This window comes from Spermophilus citellus (assembly GCF_964194105.1).
Source record: "Spermophilus citellus genome assembly, chromosome: 4".
Lineage (NCBI taxonomy): Eukaryota > Metazoa > Chordata > Mammalia > Rodentia > Sciuridae > Spermophilus > Spermophilus citellus.
The window spans coordinates 71,389,931-71,409,456 of NC_138185.1; positions in this window are offsets into that span (position 1 = coordinate 71,389,931).

The window sequence follows — 19,526 nt, forward strand, 5'->3', positions numbered from 1 at the left end:
TGGAACTTGAGGACATTATGCTAAGTGAAAATAGACCAATCACAACAAAATCCAATACTGTATGATTCCACTTATATGACATACATAAAATAGTCAAATTCATAGAGATAGAAAATAGTGGTGATTGTCAGATGTTGGAGTAAGAGGAAGTGGAGGAGGTTTTTTTAACGGGTATTGTGGTTCTGGTTTGTAAGATGAAAAGAGGGCAGCCAATCTGGTAAGCAGTATGGAGATTCCTTGGAAAACTTGGAATGGAACCACCATTTGACCCAGCTATCCCTCTCCTCGATTTATACCCAAAGAACTTAAAAACAGCATACTACAGGGACACAGCCACATCAGTGTTTATAGCAGCACGATCCACAATAGCTAAATTGTGCAACCAACCCAGATGCCCTTCAGTAGATGAATGGATAGGGAAACTTTGGTATATATACACAATGGAACACTACTCAGCATTAAAAGAGAATAAAATCATGGCATTTGCTGGTAAATGGATGGAGTTGGAGAATATCATGCTAAGTGAAGTAAGCCAATCCCCCCAAAACAAAGGCTGGATGTTTTCTTTGATATGAGGATCCTGACTCATAATGGCAATGTGGGGGCAGCATGGGAGGAGAGGAGGAAGTTTAGACAGGGCAAAAGGGAGGGAGAGGAAAGGAGGGGGAAAGGGGGTTGGAATGATGGTGGAATGAGTTAGACATCATTACCTAAAGTACATGTATGAAGACACAAATGGTGTGAAAATACTTTGTGTACCATCAGTGACTTAAAAAATTGTGCTCTATATGTGTAATATGTAATGAATTATACCTACCATCATGTATAACAAATTAGACTGAATAAATGATTTAATTTTTAAAATGAAAAAATAAAAGAGGTCTGGAGATGGAACGGTGAAGATGATTGAAAAACAAGGAGTCTAAGTTCACGCTATCAAACCATACACGTAAGATGGTTAAAACAGTAAATATCATGCCATCTGCATTTTATCACAATAGAAAAATTGAAAAGAGAAAAATTCAGAAATGGTAATTTTAAGAATAAACTCTATTCAACTGGGTAACAAATTTAAAACTATGAGGAAATAGATGGTTTCTTAGCACAAATAAATTCATCAACCTAGACTTGAAGTATGAAACCCTTAATATCATACCAGAAATTGAAAAATTAACTAAATATTTATTATTGTAAAGGGGCACAAAGCTGTATTGTTCACAGCTGACTCTCACTGTGCTTTTACCTGAACAAATTGTTTCATGTTATTTAAACTGTCGCAGACCATATACCAGTGCTGTGGAGCTTGAAGAATACTTACACTGGGTCCCACCTGCAGAGATTTCTTCTGAGGGATTAGGAGCATGGACTGAGCATTGGAATATTTATAAAATTTATGATTTGATGCTGATATGTGGCTAACATTAAGAATCATGGTTATAAACAAAACATGGAAAAAAATCCAAAATTCAAGCCTGCATTGTTTGAACATGAAAACCTGACTTTTAAAAACAGGTCAAAATTATAAAACTTTAGACAATTCTTGTTTATGGAAAGTTCCCTAAAGTCAAATTAAATATTTTTTAAATAGAATTTTGCAGTTTATCAAAAGAATAACTTAATATGACAAAGCAGGTTTTACTGAAATTTGCCAGGGTAATTCAATATCTGTAAATACATTTATGTAATTCTTTACAATAGTAAATTAAGAAACCCTATGACCATACTATCTGACCAGATCCATTAGGTTTCTCCATTCTTCCCAATACATTTCTTAGTTAATTAGATATACTATGGTACTATTTCAAAATAATGAAGTCTTTTTTTAACCTAAAACCAATATCAAATGCTTTCTAAATGACAAAATTTAAGATAACTTTAATTATCACCAAGAATTAGAAGGCATACCCATAATACATTATTTAATATTTTTATTAAAAGTTTGGACCTATGAAATAATAAGAGAATATGAAATAACTGGCATTGATACTGGAAAATAAGAGGTTGAGTTCTCTCCTATTGCTGATGTAATTTTAACAAGAAATATATCAGACATTCAAGAAACACTAGAAAAGGGAGCAAATAATATATACTGATAATTCATGGTACAATTTTAAATGGCTCAAAAATAAGAATTCACTAGTAGTCAGAGGAATAAAAATGGAATTAATAATAATGAAATAAGGATGAGGAATATAGCTCAAGTGTAGAGCATGTGCTTAACATGCATGAGATTCTGGGCTCAATCCCTAATACTACTACTACTACTAATAATAATGAAATAATACAATAGTATAAACTCTCATAGTTGAGTGAGAATAAATAAAAAAGATCTATAACTGTTACTGGCATAAACCCAGGGAAAAGGTACTCTCATACATTGCTGGTGGCAAGGTAAATTCTTAATCTTTTCTGGAAAGCAATCTGACAACATGTATTAAAATAATGTATGATTTTTGATCCACAAATTCATTCCTGAGAGAATTTTCTCTAGAAACAAAAACCACAGTTCTCAAGACTTGACACACATTGAAATTTACTACTTCACGGTTTGCAGCTGAAAAAGTGGGAAAGAAATGTAATGCCCATCCAAAGAATAAATTCCATGCACACCAGTTGATTGAGAAAATAATCCAAAGGTATATTTTTACTATGAAAAAGATAAGAGAAATAGATACAAAATATTCAAATTGCATTCAAAATATTCAATTATTATAAATGAAAAACTGTATGTGTGTGAATGTGAATAGAAATTGTTTTGTTATAGAACCATTTCTTTTTTTTAAATAGGGATTCTGTATTTTATTTTTTTAAAATACTTTTATTTTATTTATTTATATGTGGTGCTGAGGATCAAACCCAGGGCCTCACAAGTGCTAGGCAAGCACTCTTACACTGAGCCACAACCCCAGCTCAAGTTATAGAACCATTTCTTTTTTTTTTTTTTTTAAAGAGAGAGTGAGAGAGAGAGAGAGAGAGAGAATTTTTAATATTTATTTTTTTTAGTTCTCGACGGACACAACATCTTTGTTGGTATGTGGTGCTGAGGATCGAACCCGGGCCGCACGCATCCCAGGCGAGCGCGCTACCGCTTGAGCCACATCCCCAGCCCATATAGAACCATTTCTATGGGTAGGATTAAGCAAGTATATGAGCTTTAGCATTGTTACAGTAAATTAAATACATATAGGACAAAGATATGCGTGTGTTTGTATCTAGAGTAAGGGGTGTGTGGCATGGTGTATGTGTGCTTGAAAACAAGTCTCTTTATATATAAGTAATTAAATGTAAATATGGATTTAGGTACATTGGGGACTGGGTATGTCTATGCATTTAGGAATAGGAAGATATGGATTTATACAAAATCAAATTATATCATTATATTATGGGTATGATCAGGTGTGTATGTATATGTGTATGTATACAGTTGAGTTAAGGACTGCAGATAAAGTTTAGAAGAGCTGTAGTTAGGTTGTCACTATAGTTGGGAATGGAGTTAAGAATGGAGATCTGCCTGAGGTTAGAACCTAAATTTGGATGGGATTAAAATATATATCTGGATCCAAATGTAGATCTGGATAAGATTATGAGCCATTATTCAACACAACTATTAATAGGACATTTAACCAGGGCTCTGTAGGATTATATGTGCACATTTTATGACTGTATAGGATTATTAATTGGTTCTTATAAATCTTCACTGGTTAGGATTTTGATTCCACATCTAAGTTAGTGCTTCAGTATATTTAACTATGCAAATTTAAAGTGTGCAGAAATATATAAATGTATCTGTCTTTTGCATCATAGAATTATGTAAGATGTATTTCTAATTTTAATAACTAGTAGTTTGTGAGTATATATCTTTGCAAAATGTCCTATATGGGATAGAGTAAATATACATCTATTTAAACAGGAATATATGGATATATCTGTATTTCTATATCTGCATCTATTATCTATCTACCTCATAATCTTGCAGGGTATTATGTAACATATCTACAAAAGGCTTATTTGCAAAATGGATTATGCAAAGTGACATTTGGTTAAGACTATGTAAATATATCCATGACTTTTGAGGGTAATTCAAATGTTTTCTTCTCTCATTTCATATTAGATTATGCAGTGATTTCTGTATCTGTATCAAGTCATGTAGATTGATCTGGATGTGTGGAATACACCAATGCATGACTTTGTATAGTGCCCTATAAATGCATGAATGTCTGTTTAGCATTATAAAAATGTTGCTATGTCGGTGATTATATCTAGTAGTACATAAATACATGCTGTATTTATAGAATTATTTGTATCAGTTGAATCCATAACTTTTTATGCTTACATAATTATCTGTCTTAGTATGGTGTAACTTAAAGTACTAGCTTATAACCCTTTTTAAAACCGTTAAATGTCTATGTGTCACTAGTGGCATAAAATTATGCAACAGTTTCCATAGATATCCGAGATTTTGTGTAATACACATACCAGGCATTAAATAGGGTCATATACCTATGTCTAGATCTGGGAATTTATCTAGAATTATTTAAATGTATCTCTATATCAATTATGCATAATTAAATATATGTATTTGTATATATATGTATAAACACATTTGTGTGTGTATAATATCTTCTATCTCTAAGAACATGCAAATGTATCTCTATACATTTTATTTAAGTCATATACATATTATGTAAGTCAGTTCCCCCCTTTCTAACTATTTGAGGACAAAATATCAGTCTCTGATGTTAAACTTTATGAAATTTTACCGTTGTATTTACATCTGTATTTCTATCCATATATTATTTTATGCATGTATTATATATACATATGTGTGTGCGTATATATATGTGTGTCTGTTTTATATCCATGTGCTTGTGTGTGTATATCTTCCTCAGAATATGTAAAAGTATTTTAATCTGAATTTCTATAAGATTAAGTAAATGTGCTAATTTTTTTTTTACTTTAAATGCATTTTAAAATAAAATGTTAGCACACCAACACACAACAATGTAAATACATCTGTATCTGAAACTTTATATTTATAATACTACTTTAATATTTTGATATTGTAACTACCTATCAGATACAAAATTATGTGCAATGTACTTATAAAACATAGCAATTAGAGGACTATCTGTAAAATCATGATATAGGACACAAATTATCAGGCAACTTCTGTACACTAATTCTGTGCTTCTCTCCCAGATGAAAGACATATGAACTAGTAGTAATAAAAGTGTTATTTATATACATTTTAGTAAGAATAAATAAAAATATCTATGAAAGTTGCTAGTGAAAACCTGGGGAAATAGCATTCTACATTGCTGGTGGCAAGGTAATCATTAATCTTTTTGGAAAGCACTCTGACAACATCTATTAAAATAAGTCTTTTAAAGCCAGCTCCAGTGCTTCACTGCTTTTGTCTGTGCTTCTTGGGAGGCTGAGGCAGGAGGATTCTCTGAATCCAAGAATTGACCCTGTTTCAAAAAAAGAAAAATAAAATCTTCTCTCTGGTATGGCAGTTTCTCTCAATTTATTCTACTTATTCAGGATCTATTCTAGGACTGAATATGTTTTAAAGTCAGTTTGCCAAATTCCTTAACACTGTCTAATTGCATTAAATGTGCAGTTTACTTGGGGAAGAATTGGCATTTTAAGCATATTCAAATTTTATCTCCATAAACATGAGATAGGGAAATGGTCATTTTTTGCATCTTTCAATGGAAGTTAGGACATTTTTTTCTTACTAGTCTTCCACATATCTTGTTTAGTTATTTTAGGAGATATATGAATACATTGGTAGTGTAAATAATATTTTTAAGTAACATTTAAAAATTGTAGTTTAAAGAATCTGCAATTAATTTTTGCATATTGACTTTATTGGCTATAAATACCGAAGAAATTACACTGATTAACCTTTTTACAACAGTAAATATTGTTAAAAATTTGGCTGAGCATGGTGGCATGGGCTTGTAATCCTAGCAGCACCGGAGGCTAAGGCAGGAGGATCGTGAGTTCAAAGCCAGCCTCAGCAAAAGCGAGGTGCTAAGCACCTCAATGAGACCCTGTCTCTAAATAAAATATGAAACAGGGGTAGGAATGTGGCTCAGTGGTCAAGTGCCCCTGAGTTAAATTTTCAGTTCAAGCCCCAAAAGTTGAGGAGTTTGTAAAATTCTTCTAGTAATTTTATCAATTGTTGCTGTTTTTGAGCCTATGCTATTAGGTACATACATATTAAACACTCTTATGTCTTCTTATGAATTAAAGCTTATTATCATGTAGGAAATTACTTTAAACCCAGTAATGTTTCTTATCTCAAAGTGTGTTGTTTTTCTGGTTAATATTCATGCTAACATGTCATTATTACAACTACATGGATTGGTTTATTATATTCTGTTAACCATTTTAAAATTCTTTTACTTTCACATTTCCTGAGTCTTTCTCTGTGCTGCTGATTTATTTATTTATTTTAAAATTTTATTTATTTATTTATTTTCATTAGGTATATATGACAGCAGAATGCATTTTCATTCATTGTACACAATTGCAGCACAACTTTTCATTTCTCTGGTTGTACACAATGTAGTGTTGCACCATATGTGCAGTCATACATGTACCTAGGGTAATGAAGTCCATGTCATTCCACCATCTTTCCTGCTCCTATGCTCCCTCCCCTCACTTTTGCCCAATCAAATTTCCTCCATTTCCCCCACCCTCCATTATGGATGAGCATCCACTTATCAGAGAGAACATTAGGCCTTTGGTTATTGGGATTGGCTTACTTTACTTAGTATGATATGCTCCAAAGCCATCCTTTGTCTGCAAATGCCATAATTTTATTCTCTTTTAATGCTGAATAGTATTCTATTGTGTATATATACCGCAGTTTCTTTATCCATTCATCTATTGAAGGGCATCTATGTTGGTTCCATAGCTTAGCTACTGTGAATTGTGCTGCTATTAACATTGATGTGGCTGCATCACTATAGTATGCTGATTTTAAGTTCTTTAGGTATAGACAGAGGAGTGGGATAGCTGGGTCAACTGATGGTTGCGTTCCAAGTTTTCTAAGGAATCTCCATATTGCTTTCCAGATTGTTTGTACCAATTTGCAGTCCCAACAGCAATGTATGAGTGTGCCTTTTCCTCCACATCCTCTTGGCTGTGCTGTTTGTTAATAGCTTATACCTTAATTTTATTTAGTCCAGTCTGGTAGGCTGTGCCTTTAAAATGCTGAGTTTCTCCCATTTTTGTTCATCATTATTGTTCTATTTGATATACATTTTTACCTTTTCCTTCATTTCTCATATTTTATTCTTTGATTTTTCCTTTTCTTTTGCCTTTATTTTTAATTTGACTAAGATTTTATTTTCTACTTCATTTACCCCCACTCCACTGAGCCAAATGTTACCCATTTTACTTCTACTTTTGAAAAATGATTAATCCAATAAAATTAATCTCTCTATAAAATACCTAATTTGAGAATAACACTTTGTTATCATTCCTTTATCATTCAGCCTGGTCCCTTATTATTTGTTGATACTAAATATCCTCAAAATTTTCTGTTTGAAAAATTTTCAAAGTTTGTTTCTTTCTTAAGTTATACATGTTGTGATTTGGCTGGGGACTGTCCCAGGTCTCCCTCGCTCACTTACATTTCCCTGGGATATTATGATCTTAAAATGGAGGAAACGGAGAGGTTAGCGAAGGGCGATGATGGCTGGTGCTCCTGTTTCATGTACCGAGGGCAGTCATATGTCCACATGTCCATCAACGGGGCTGGGTATATAATTCTTGCTCAGAGAGGCTCAACAAATATTTTCAAGATGATGTAATCCCACAGACTCGTCTTCCTTCTCCAATTCACCCAAAATCCACCTGTCACCCTTCTCCCAGAGGAAGCAACCATGGCTTCCCATACCATCACTGTCAATGTTTAGAATCTTGTGTTGTTGTTGTTTTTGTTTTTGTTGTTGTTGTTGTTATTATTATTATTATTATAGTCTCACGTTTCTCCTGATTGGGAATTCTGTGAAATAGCATGTGACTCACAGCAATAGTCTTTCATAGCCATTCTGAAATCATACTGTGCAGATATTCCAAGGGCCCCTTCTCTCAGGGTAGAAAACATTCCTTCTTTGGGTGCAGGTTGTGGTCTGGCGTAGTCTTCTGGGAGGTTCTTGCTCTTTGCTGATTCTTTCTGACCTCCTTTGAGGTGATCATTAAAGAGCATGCCCTACTTGGAAGCCAAGCTTCTCTTTCTTCTCAAAAAAGCTTACTTTAGATTAGACTTTTACCTGTTTGATTTTTATCAGCTCCATTTGTAAAGAGCCACACCCCAGTTACTTTTGAGAAATGAGTATCTTGACCCCATTGGACTTTTGTGAAAACCCATATCCTGATTCTCATTTTATTAGGTCCAAGCTCATTGATTTGTCAGGTAGTGCATTATGAAGAGTTTTAACATCAATGATATCAGGTGTAAGGTATTGTGACCTTATTTCAAAATTTAATTTATAAAATGGAGTTTTCTTTTAAACATTTCAATTATAGACAAAAGTAATAAGAATAGTATAATTCCCCTATTACCTTCTCCTTTTCACCAATTACCAGTATTTTGTCAAACATTCTCTTTGATTTTCCTCTTTCTTTTTTTTTTAATTTAAATTTAATTTAATTTTTGAGGTGTATCAAACCTAGGGCCTCACACGTTAGGCAAGCACTCCATCACTGAGTTGTTTTTTAGCCTTATAAATCATTTTAAAGAGAAATTCTTGAGTTTTACCAGTCTAAAGACAATAATGGAATCATCTCATGTAGGGATTTTCTTAATTACAACAATTCAGTTATTTCCTAAAAACTTTAAGCCAGGCCAAAGATTGTGCCACTAACACATACAAACAGTAAGCTGCAAATTTTGTGTATATTCACTGGATTTAGCAGTGATAAAGTTTACAGAGAAAATATCAATTAAAGAACTTCAAACTGGTCCTAATACCACCCATTTTTGTATGCATCTCAGAAAAATAATTGTTCATGGTTTGAAATTTCAACAAATAGAATATAATAATGTTCAAGGTGCTACATAATTTTTAAAAACATGCTAAATTTATATGATGCTGCATTACTAGGTGTGACTGAATTATTTCCAAAGGTTATTAAATCACTAATGTTGCAGAAAATTATCCTGAAATAAGATAAGCAGCTAGAAAATAAAGAAATTTGGTACTTTTAAAGATCAGAATTGATATTTTGTTTAAAAATTTTTGGAGGGGAGGATTTTATTTTTTTTTAATTTTTTATTTTTTTTTAATTTTATTTTTTTATTGGTTGTTCACAACATTGTAAAGCTCTTGACATATCATATTTCATACATTAGATTGAAGTGGGTTATGAACCCCCAATTTTACCCCAAATGCAGATTGCAGAATCACATCGGTTACACATCCACAATTTTACATAATGCCCTATGAGTAATTGTTGTATTCTGCTACCTTTCCTATCCCCTACTATCCCCCCTCCCCTCCCCTCCCATCTTCTCTCTCTACCCCATCTACTGTAATTCATTTCTCTCCTTGTTTATTTTCCCATTCCCCTCACAACCTCTTATATGTAATTTTGTATAGCAATGAGGGTCTCCCTTCATTTCCATGCAATTTCCCATTTCTCTCCCTTTCCCTCCCATCTCATGTCTCTGTTTAAAGTTAATCTTTTCTTCCTGCTCTTCCTCCCTACTCTGTTCATAGTTGTTCTCATTATATCAAAGAAGACAATTGGTATTTGTGTTTTAGGGATTGGCTAGCTTCACTAAGCATAATCTGCTCTAGTGCCATCCATTTCTTTGCAAATTCCATGATTTTGTCATTTTTTAGTGCTGCGTAATATTCCATAGTGTATAAATGCCACATTTTTTTTATCCATTCATCTATTGAAGGGCATCTGGGTTGGTTCCACAGTCTAGCTATTGTGAATTGTGCTGCTATGAACATCGATGTGGCAGTATCCCTGTAGCATGCTCTTTTAAGGTCTTCATGGAATAGTCCGAGAAGGGCAATAGCAGGGTCAAATGGTGGTTCCATTCCCAGCTTTCCCAGGAATCTCCAAACTGCTTTCCAAATTGGCCACACCAATTTGCAGTCCCACCAGCAATGAACAAGTGTACCCTTTTCCCCACATCCTCGCCAGCACTTGTTGTTGTTTGACTTCATAGTGGCTGCCAATCTTACTGGAGTGAGATGGTATCTTAGGGTGGTTTTGATTTGCATTTCTCTGATTGCTAGAGATGGTGAGCACTTTTTCATGTACTTGTTCATTGATTGTATATCCTCCTCTGAGAAGTGTCTGTTCAGGTCCTTGGCCCATTTGTTGATTGGGTTATTTGTTATCCTATTGTCTACTTTTTTGAGTTCTTTGTATACTCTGGATATTAGGGCTCTATCTGAAGTGTGAGGAGTAAAAATTTGTTCCCAGGATGTAGGCTCCCTATTTACCTCTCTTATTGTTCCTCTTGCTGAGAAAAAAACTTTTTAGTTTAAGTAAGTCCCATTTGTTGATTCTTGTTATTAACTCTTGTGCTATGGGTGTCCTATTAAGGAATTTGGAGCCCGACCCCACAATATGTAGATCGGAGCCAACTTTTTCTTCTATCAGACGCAGAGTCTCTGATTTGATATCAAACTCCTTGATCCATTTTGAGTTAACTTTTGTGCATGGCGAGAGAAAGGGATTCAGTTTCATTTTGTTGCATATGGATTTCCAGTTTTCCCAGCACCATTTGTTGAAGATGCTATCCTTCGTCCATTGCATGCGTTTAGCCCCTTTATCAAATATAAGATAGTTGTAACTTTGTGGATTAGTCTCTGTGTCCTCTATTCTATACCATTGGTCCACCCGCCTGTTTTGGTACCAGTACCATGCTGTTTTTGTCACTATTGCTCTGTAATATAGTTGGAAATCTGGTATCACTATACCGCCTGATTCACACTTCCTGTTTAGAATTGCTTTTGCTATTCTGGGTCTTTTATTTTTCCATATGAATTTCATGATTGCTTTATCTATTTCTACAAGAAATGCCATTGGGATTTTGATTGGCATTGCATTAAACCTATAGAGAACTTTTGGTAATATCGCCATTTTGATGATGTTAGTTCTGCCTATCCATGAACAGGGTATATTTTCCTATCTTCTAAGATCTTCTTCTACTTCTCTCTTTAGGGTTCTGTAGTTTTCATTGTATAAATCTTTCACCTCTTTTGTTAGGTTGATTGCTAAGTATTTTATTTTTTTTTTTGGAGGATATTGTGAATGGAGTGTTTTTCCTCATTTCCGTTTCAGAAGTTTTGTCGCTGATATACAGAAATGCCTTTGATTTATGCGTGTTGATTTTATATCCTGCCACTTTGCTGAATTCATTTATTAGTTCTAGTAGTTTCTTTGTATACCCTTTTGGGTCTTCTAGGTATAGAATCATGTCATCTGCAAATAGTGATAATTTAAGTTCTTCTTTTCCTATTTTTATGCCTTTAATTTCTTTCGTCTGTCTAATTGCTCTGGCCAGTGTTTCGAGAACTATATTGAATAGAAGTGGTGATAGAGGGCATCCCTGTCTTGTTCCAGATTTTAAAGGGAATGCCTTTAACTTTTGTCCATTCAGAATGATGCTAGCCTGAGGCTTAGCATAGATAGCTTTTACAATGTCAAGGTAAGTTCCTGTTATCCCTAGTTTTTCTAATGTTTTGAACATAAAGGGATGCTGTACTTTGTCAAATGCTTTCTCTGCGTCTATCGAGATGATCATATGGTTCTTATCTTTAAGTCTATTGATGTGGTGAATAACATTTATTGATTTCCGTATATTGAACCATCCTTACATCCCAGGGATGAATCCTACTTGATCATGGTGCACAATTTTTTTAATGTGTTTTTGTATTCGATTCACCAGAATTTTATTGTGGATTTTTGCATCTAGGTTCATTAGAGATATTGGTCTGTAGTTTTCTTTCTTTGGGTGTCTTTGTCTGGTTTCGGAATCAGGGTGATGTTGGCCTCGTAGAATGAATTTGGAAGAGCTCCCTCTTTTTCTATTTCCTGAAATAACTTGAAAAGTATTGGTATTAATTCTTCTTTAAAGGTTTTGTAAAACTCCGCTGTATACCCATCCGGTCCAGGGCTTTTCTTGGTTGGTAGTCTTTTGATGGCTTCTTCAATTTCATCCATTGATATTGGTCTGTTCAAATTGTGTGTATCCTCTCCTCCTGATTCCGTTTGGGCAAATCATATGACTTAAGAAATTTATCGATGTCTTCACTATCTTCTATTTTATTGGAATATAGGTTTTCAAAATAATTTCTAATTGTCTTCTGTATCTCTGTAGCATCTGTTGTGATATTGCTTTTTCATCCCGTATGTTAGTAATTTGAGTTCTCTCTCTTCTTCTCTTCGTTAGCATGGCTAAAGGTCTGTCGATCTTATTTATTTTTTCGAAGAACCAACTTTTAGTTTTGTTAATTTTTTCAATAGTTTCTTTTGTTTCAATTTCATTGATTTCCGCTCTGATTTTAATTATTTCTTGCCTTCTGCTACATTTGCTGTTGTTTTGCTCTTCCTTTTCGAGGGCTTTGAGATGAAGTGTGAGCTCATTTATTTGTTGTTTTTTTCTTTTTTTGAGGAATGACCACCAGGCGATGAATTTTCCTCTTAAAACTGCTTTCATTGTGTCCCATAGATTCCGATATGTTGTGTCTGTATTTTCATTTATCTCTAAGAATTTTTGATTTCCTCCTTTATGTCTTCTGTAACCCATTGATCATTCAGTAACAGATTATTCATTTTCCATGTGATGTAGGATTTTTCCTTCCTTCTTTTATCATTGATTTCCAGTTTCATTCCATTATGATCAGATAAAATGCAAGGTATTATCTCCACCCCTTTATATTTACTGAAGGTTGCCCTATGGCATAATATATGGTCTATTTTTGAGAAGGATCCATGTGCTGATGAGAAAAAAGTATATCCATTTGCTGATGGTTGATATATTCTATATATGTCAGTTAAGTCTAAGTTATTGATTGTGATATTGAGTTCTATAGTTTCTTTATTCAACTTTTGTTTGGAGGATCTGTCCAATGGTGAGAGAGGTGTGTTGAAGTCACCCATAATTATTGTGTTGTGGTCTATTTGATTCTTGAACTTGAGGAGAATTGGTTTTATGAATGTCGCAGCACCATTATTTGGTGCATAAATATTGATAATTGTTATGTCTTGTTGGTGAATGGTTCCTTTTAACAGTATATAATGTCCTTCTTTATCCCTTTTGATTAACTTAGTCTTGAAGTCGATTTTATTCGATATGAGGATGGCCACACCTGCTTGCTTACGAGGACCGTGTGCATGGTATATTTTTTCCCATCCTTTCACCTTCAGCCTGTGTATGTCTTTTCCAATCAGATGTGTCTCCTGGAGGCAGCATATTGTTGGATTTGTTTTTTTAATCCATGATACCAGCCTATGTCGCTTTATTGGAGAGTTTAAGCCATTAACATTCAGAATTACTATTGATATATGGTTTGTACTTCCAGCCATGTTTGATTATTTATCCTTTTTTTAAAAAATTTAGTTTGTTTATCCATGATTATCTTTCCCCTCGCCCTCTGTCTTTACCAAGGCACTTCCTACTGATGGTTTTGGTTATTGTTTTTCATTTCTTCCTCCTGTAGTGTTTTGCTCAAAATGCTTTGCAATGCTGGTTTTCTGGCTGAAAATTCTTTTAACTTTTGTTTATCATGAAAGATTTTTATTTCGTTGTCATACCTGAAGCTTAATTTTGCTGGATACAGAATTCTTGGTTGGCATCCATTGTCTTTCAGTGTTTGAAATACATTGTTCCGTGACCTTCTTGCTTTCAGCGTCTGTGATGAAAAATCCGTTGTTAACCTTTTTGGTTTACCCCTGAATGTAATCTGTCTCCTTTCTCTCATAGCTTTTAATATTTTCTCTTTGTTCTGTATATTGGATATCTTCATAACAATGTGTCTTGGTGTTGGTCTACTGTGATTTTGTGTGCTCGGTGTCCTGTATGCATCTTCAATTTGTATATCTGTTTCCTTTTTTATTTCTGGAAAGTTTTCTGTAATTATTTCATTCAGCAGGTTACTCATTCCCTTGGTTTGAATATCTGTACCTTCTTCTATCCCCATGACTCGTAAGTTTGTTTTTTTTTTATGTTATCCCATAACTCTTGGATGTTTTTCTCGTGATTTTTTACCAGCCTTTCTGAGTTGGCTAGACTGTTTTCAAGATGATATATTTTGTCTTCATTATCTGACATTCTGGCTTCTACTTGCTCCACTCTGTTAGTGATACTCTCATTGAGTTTTTAATTTGGTTTATCGTTTCCTTCATTTCTAGAATTATTGTTTGATTATTTTTTATAATCTCTATCTCCTGATAAAGATGCTTAACTTCTTCTTTTATCTATTTATGTAATTCATTCTCAATGTGTTCTTTCACTGCTTGAATTTGCTGTCTTGTATCCTCTGTAAGGTTCCATTCCATCTGTCTAGGTGTTCCTTGAGTTCTTTATATGACCATTTTTCTGATGACTCTAGGTCCTCCTGAATATTTAGGCTGTCCTCCATTGTTTGTACTCCTTTTCTTCCTTGCTTTTTGAAGCTGCTCATGTTACTTCTTGTTCTGTTTGACTGCTGAGTTACTGTTTACTCCTATAAATTTATTAGATGCTTGGGAGGAAAGGTATTAGAAGGTAAGGGAAGAAGTCACTAAAGAGAATGAGAGTAAGCAGGTAGAATTCAAGGAAGGAGGGATAAGATAATTGAAAAGAAATGAAAAGACAAAAGAAGAAAAAAATAGGAAATAAAAAAGAAAAAAAATTTAAAAAAAATAATAAAAAAAATAAAATTAAAATTAGAAGAAAAAAAATTTTTAAAAAAACAACAAGAAAGAAAAATGAAAATGAAGGAAAAACTCAAATCAAAAAAAAAGAGAAAAGAAAAAAAGACAAAAAAACTAATAAATGCAGTCTTAGAGTTTGATTAACTTCTCTTCCAGTAGGTGGCGCTGTGCCCACCAGGCGAAGTTTCTCCTGTCAATAGGCGCGGGAACCAATCACTGTGCAGCAGCTCCTCCCAGACTGGGCGAGTCTTCAATCCTGAGTGCCTAGGGCCTCCTCTTGTGTCAGTCACTTCCCACTTTTCCTCTAGCCAGGCCCCCTCACGGGTGCCGCTCACCACAATACTGGCTACACGCCAGGTCTGCTGCTCCCAGGAGCCCTGTTTTCATGAACGACTGGGCACACTCTCCCAGTTTGCCATTCCCTCAGACCCTAAGTTTGTAGAGCTTGGGGCTGAGAATCCTCAGCGAATTTTACTTGCCCTTCGGTAGCCACGCCCCCAGTAGCTGGTGCAGGAGACCTCAGCTGTCAGCACTGGTGGGAGCGGTAGTTTCGCGCCGTGGGTGCCGCGCCACCTCTGATTCCCTCGGTCTGGCTATCGTGCTCACGGGAGAGCTGGGAGGGGCCCTTAAGGTTTCCCCATGTGTGGAGAGGGAAGGCTAGGGGATTACACACCTGTAGCCACAGGTTTCAATGAAGTTATCTCCTCAGCCACAGTCTGATGACGTCAGTTCTCTGCCATGGTGGTATCTCTTGCAAATGGCGACAGTTCGTTTCCCTTTGCTGGGTGACCACTGCAACGGGTGGGTCCTTACTGTCTCTCCCAAGCCCCGTTTCAAACCTGTGGCCACTACCTATGAAGGCTTGGTTGGCATTTACCTCAGTAGGATGAGAAGGGCTGACCAGTTGTTTCAGCCTGATGGATTAGTGCTGAGTCACAGCTGTTTGTCTGCGGGAAGCAGGCGAACGGGAGCTTGAATTCAGCCCAATTTTCCTCTTTCTTTCTGGCTTGCTTTGGCACACACGTACAAACACATATTATTTTTATTATTGCTAAAATACTGGAGAGTAAATTATTGTTATTGATAAACCACTTAAGAGTAAGTTAATTTATAAAATTATGATGGCCTTAAGTCCTAAATATTTCAGCATGTAATGAAGACACAGTTGATAATAATCACATTCAGATAATTTGACATTGATGTACCATTCTTATCTAGCATATAGTTCATTTTCAAGTTTATTCAGTTATCCCAAGAGTGCTTTTTATTATTCAAATCCAACATCCCAGATTGCATTTAATTCTCATGTATCTTTAGTGTCCTTCCTTGTCTTTCTTGACATTGGTATTTTTGAAGAGTATGGGTCAGTTGTTTTGTTGAATATTTATCAGTTTGCTTTTGTCTTGATTCTTTGGTCATGGCTGTGTTCAGTTTATGCATTTTTACAGGAATACTGCATAAATGAGCTTGGTTCCTTCTCAAGATCACCTCAGGGGCTAAGTGTGGTCATTTCTACTGGACAAGGCTAAGTGTGGTCATTTCTACTGGACAAGGCTAAATATTAATTGGCCTTTTTTTGTGGAAAGGATTGGTGATGAGTAACATTTTCGCTTTTCAATCTGTAGTCCTAGAATTTCCAGACTCTAGTTCCTTTAATCTCTGCAAACTGGTGATTCTTTCATGCATTTAATCTCTTTAGTCTAATACCTTGTCAAATGCAGCCAATAATAACCAAGAGTTGCCACTAGCATTTTGCTTCCCAATATCTTTGCCTAAAGCCATCAGCTTATTTGGCATATCATCTATGTTCCAGGTTATTATGGAAAGAGTTTGATCAAATATTTCACTACTGCATGATGTGAATTGCCATCTTTTTAGCTCAATATATCACTCTGTGCTGTGTGGCTGAGAAGTCAATGCCATGTATCTTATGTTCTGTTTTAAGAGTACCACTCTGCTCTTGAGTACCACTATCTGCATCTCACCTTAGGCTAAGATATGCTGTCTTGTGAAAATTGGATATTGTATTTAAGGATTTTTGTATTAGCACAATCTAGACTATAGAAATTATAGGTGGATGCTATGAGAGACTCTGAAAAACCCTGAAGTTTCATTATACTATTGAACAATTCTACTAACAGGAATCTATCCTATAAGAAATATTGGAACATAAGCACAGAGTTGTATATACAAAAATGTTTATTTTAGCATTGTTTACTATAATAACAAGTGAAAAACTTGTTATAGTGAAAAACTGCAAATCACCTAATAGGATACGCATGGGGTGTGTGTGTTAATTTGTGATGCAATCATCAAGAAAACCTTTTGCAATCACTAAACAAAATAAGGTATCTGGGACTGTTCTATTATAGCACCAGCTCTAAAACTAATATTCAATGGAAATACAGATATGCATGGAAACACATAAAACCTATAAAATAATTCCATTTGTATGAAAAAAAACAAATCTCAACACTCTCCGTTAGAATACACATATATAAAATGTAAATAGAGAAGTATCTGGAAGAATATATACCCAACTGATTAAAAAATATAAACTTTGGAGAGAAGTGGGAATGTAGAAGGACGGGAGACACTAGAATTTTATAATATGGCTCTGTTGTTTAAATTTTTGTCAAAATAGTTTTTTTATTTCTTATATAGCTCAACATATTGAATAAGTTACACGTTTTTTTTTCTACAAAAGTGCATAATGAACGTTTGAAGATATTGAGAAGCTTGAGAGACATGGAAAGAATAGATAATTACCAGAGTTCATGATCACTGTCATCAAACACTGAGGGATAAAGTCAACATTTACTTTGTACACCTTCAGAGAGCAGAAGAATTGCAGAAGTAAAAATAACCATACATTCATCTCATGGAACTAATTACAAATGGAAAGGATACACATGGGGTATAATTAATTTTCTGGCCATAGATATTTTGAGGAGTAAATCCAAGGTTTACTCCAAGATTTGGAGTAAAAGATATTTTTATCTAGAAGTTTCTTGGACTTCCCTAATTTCTCATGTAAATTGACTATCCCTAGAAACTACCACATATATTTTGCAAGACAGTGTTCTTACTGTTTAACTTCGGCTCTAGAGGGGTTCAGGAAAACATGTGGGTCCTGACTACTGATTTACTTTCTTTTCTTTTTTTTTTAAATTGGTTCTTCCTAGAACCAAATTAGAGTAGAATGCATTTTGATAAAATTGCACAAGTATGGGCTATATCTAATTCTAATTAGGACCTCATTCTTGTGATTGGGCACAATAGTGGGGTTCATTCAGGTATTTTCATATGTGTACATAGGGAAATTATGTTAGATTTATTCTATTATCTTTCTTATTCTCATCTCTTCCTTCCTTTTATTCCCCTTTGTCTAATCTACTGAACTTCTCTTCTTCCCCTTCCACCTTTATTATGGTTTAGCTTCCACATATCAGAAAAAAAACATTTGACCTGTGGTTTGGGGGATTGGCTTATTTCACTTAGCACAATATTATCTAGATCATCCATTTACTGATGAATGTCATGAAATCATTCATCTTTATGGCTGAGTAATATTTTATTATATGTGTATATCACAATTTCTTTATCCATTCATCTGTTGATGGGCATCTAGATTGGTTCCATAGCTTAGATCTTGTGAATTGTGCTGCTATAAACATTGATGTGACTCTGTCATTATAGTGTTCTCATTTTAAATCCTTTGGATATATGCTGAGGAGTGGGATAGCTGGGTCAAATAGTGGCTCTACTCCTAGTTTTCTGACGAGTCTCTATACTGCTCTTCAGAGGGCTTGTACCAGTTTGCCATCCCAAACAATGTATGAGTGTACCCTTTCCCTCATATCCTCACCAACATTTGTTGTTACTTGGTAATTGCCATTCTGAGTGGTGTGAGATGGGATCTCAGTGTGGTTTTAATTTGCATTTCTCTAATTGCCAGAGATGTTTAAATTTTTCATATATTTGTTGATTATTTGTATTTCTTCTTTTGAGAAAGGTCTTCTCAGTTCTTTTGCCCACTTATTGATCAATTACACTTGTGGCACCACATTCCCTAAGAGCTCTCTGTAGAAGAAACTATCTGTCACACCTGAGTCATAGTTATAAGAGAGGAGTGTTATCACTCAGAACTTTCCATTGAGTTTTATCCAAGCTACTTATTTACTTAATGAGAAGCCCTGGAGTATTGGGCTTTAATATTTTTATGCCTCTTTTGCAAGGCAAGTATACATAATCTGTCCCACTTCCATTGGCCAAAAAAAAAATATGGTCATGTGTAGGAAACATAATCCCCTTGTGTAAATAAAAAGGGAAGGATCATCAGAAATGTTGGGGAGTACCAGTAATGTTATCACATTAAGACACTCTTACCTCTTGGGGCAATGTTGAATGGGGTTTTCTAAACTCCTGTGCTTTTTTCAAGCCTGGAGCTAAGTTAAATATGATCTCTAATACCATTCTGTATTAGCAATCAGCAAATGAAATGTCAAGATAATTTCAAAAGAGTTTTATCTTAATTTGGGACTACTTGTACTTTGAGACAAGAATTTTAGTTCAAGTCCTTATTTGGTAGGTGAGAAGGACACCAATAGGGGGCAGGGTGC